At 55.9% G+C, this 2,762-nt stretch overlaps 1 non-coding gene across 1 annotated transcript; it reads right to left on the bottom strand.

Moving 5' to 3' along the window:
- Window positions 1-134: 134 nt before the first annotated feature.
- Window positions 135-207, bottom strand: TRNAT-UGU (transfer RNA threonine (anticodon UGU)). The gene has a single exon. It is a non-coding gene; the product is annotated as a tRNA-Thr (tRNA).
- Window positions 208-2,762: the final 2,555 nt, after the last annotated feature.

Here is a 2,762-nt window from a genome sequence, read left to right as displayed (position 1 = left end):
AGGAGCTGAGTGACTGAGGATTCAATATCACACACGTCGCCATATAACATGACTTTATAAAACGCTAATAATTGTAACCTGGTATGAAAGAAAACGTTATTGAGCAGAAATTAAAAAAAAGAAAAATACAACGAAGGCCCCAGCGAGATTTGAACTCGCGACCCCTGGTTTACAAGACCAGTGCTCTAACCCCTGAGCTATGGAGCCTTGTACAGTCCATTCGCCGATTTTTGCCTTTCTATGATGTATCAGTGCAACATAGGCACAAAGTTGTTGTAATACTCATGTGATATTCCCAATAAACAAGCCATTGTCTTTACGAATCTTGCAAGGTTCCACTACAATGCACTCGAGGCGGTCCTGTCATTTTACTGAGACGTGAACAATAGATTTCTGGACGTGTGCCTCAAGCAAAATGGCGTCAAAGCTGTGTGCAACCTCGGAACCGGGGGGCGTAACGATCGCTTTGTGCAGCAGCAGCTGGCTCCTCTCTGTCAGCCAGTCAGTCAGTAGAGAGGAGAAGCGCCGTCCACGTACTATCAATACAAACGGCCGGGCAGCCCTGGGCTCCGCCCCTCCCGGGGTCCGGACTGAGGCTCAGTTCAGTTTTCCGGTGTGTGAGGGGCACTGGCATATACACAGGGAGGTGTGAGGGGCACTGGCATATACACGGAGGTGTGTGAGGGGCACCGGTATATACACAGGGAGGTGTGTGAGGGGCACTGGCACATACACAGGGAGGTGTGTGAGGGGGACTGGCACATACACAGGGAGGTGTGTGAGGGGGACTGGCACATACACAGGGAGGTGTGTGAGGGGGACTGGCACATACACAGGGAGGTGTGAGGGGCATCGGCATATACACAGGGAGGTGTGTGAGGGGGACTGGCACATACACAGGGAGGTGTGTGAGGGGGACTGGCACATACACAGGGAGGTGTGAGGGGCATCGGCATATACACAGGGAGGTGTGTGAGGGGGACTGGCACATACACAGGGAGGTGTGAGGGGCACTGGCATATACACAGGGAGGTGTGAGGGGCACTGGCATATACACAGGGAGGTGTGTGGGGGGACTGGCATATACACAGGGAGGTGTGTGAGGGGGACCGGCACATACACAGGTAGGTGTGAGGGGCACCGGCATATACACAGGGAGGTGTGAGGAGCACCAGCATATACACAGGGAAGTGTGAGGGGCACTAGCACATACACAGGGAGGTGTGAGGGGCACTGGCATATACACAGGGAGGTGTGATGGGCACTGGCACATACAGGGAGGTGTGAGGGGCACCGGCATATACACAGGGAGGTGTGAGGAGCACCAGCATATACACAGGGAGGTGTGAGGGGCACTAGCACATACACAGGGAGGTGTGAGGGGCACTGGCATATACACAGGGAGGTGTGATGGGCACTGGCACATACAGGGAGGTGTGTGAGGGGCACCGACATATAAACAGGGAGGTGTGTGAGGGGCACCGGCATATACACAGGGAGGTGTGTGAGGGGCACTGGCACATACACAGGGAGGTGTGAGGGGCACTGACATATACACAGGGAGGTGTGAGGGGCACCGGCATATACACAGGGAGGTGTGTGAGGGGCACTGGCACATACAGGGAGGTGTGTGAGGGGCACCGACATATAAACAGGGAGGTGTGTGAGGGGCACCGACATATAAACAGGGAGGTGTGTGAGGGGCACCGACATATAAACAGGGAGGTGTGTGAGGGGCACTGGCATATACACAGGGAGGTGTGAGGAGCATCGGCATTTCCACAGGGAGGTGTGAGGGGCACTGACATATACACAGAGGTGTAAGGGGCACTGGCATATACACAGGGAGGTGTGAGGAGCACTGGCATTTCTACAGGGAGGTGTGAGGGGCACTGACATATACACGGAGGTGGGAGGGGCACTGGCATATACACAGGGAGGCGTGAGGGGCACTGGCATATAAACAGGGAGGTGTGTGAGGGGCACTGGCATATACACAGGGAGGAGTGTGAGGGGCACTGGCATATACACAGGGAGGTGTGTGAGGAGCACCTACATATCCACAGGGAGGTGTGAGGGGCACTGGCATATACACAGGGAGGTGTGAGGGGCACTGGCATATACACAGGGAGGTGTGTGAGGAGCACCTACATATACACAGGGAGGTGTGAGGGGCACCGGCATATACACAGGGAGGTGTGAGGGGCACCGGCATATACGCAGGGAGGTGTGAGGGGCACTAGCATATACACAGGGAGGTGTGAGGAGCACTGGCATTTCCACAGGGAGGTGTGAGGGGCACTGGCATATACACAGGGAGGTGTGAGGGGCACTGGCACATACAGGGAGGTGTGTGAGGGGCACTGGCATATAAACAGGGAGGTGTGAGGGCACTGGCATATCCACAGGGAGGTGTGAGGGGCACTGGCATATACACAGGGAGGTGTGTGAGGGGCACTGGCACAGACAGGGAGGTGTGAGGAGCACTGGCATATAAACAGGGAGGTGTGAGGGGCACTGGCATATCCACAGGGAGGTGTGAGGGGCACTGGCACAGACATGGAGGTGTGAGGGGCACTGGCATATAAACAGGGAGGTGTGTGAGGGCACTGGCATATAAACAGGGAGGTGTGTGAGGGGCACTGGCATATCCACAGGGAGGTGTGAGGGGCACTGGCATATCCACAGGGAGGTCTGTGAGGGGCACTGGCACATACAGGGAGGTGTGAGGGGCACTGGCATATCCACAGGGAGGTGTGAGG

The sequence above is a fragment of the Ranitomeya imitator genome, chromosome 2 (genome assembly GCF_032444005.1).
Source record: "Ranitomeya imitator isolate aRanImi1 chromosome 2, aRanImi1.pri, whole genome shotgun sequence".
NCBI classification, from domain to species: Eukaryota; Metazoa; Chordata; class Amphibia; order Anura; family Dendrobatidae; genus Ranitomeya; species Ranitomeya imitator.
The sequence above is the reverse complement of the archived record's forward strand: the minus strand, read 5'-3'. Positions and strand labels throughout refer to the sequence as shown.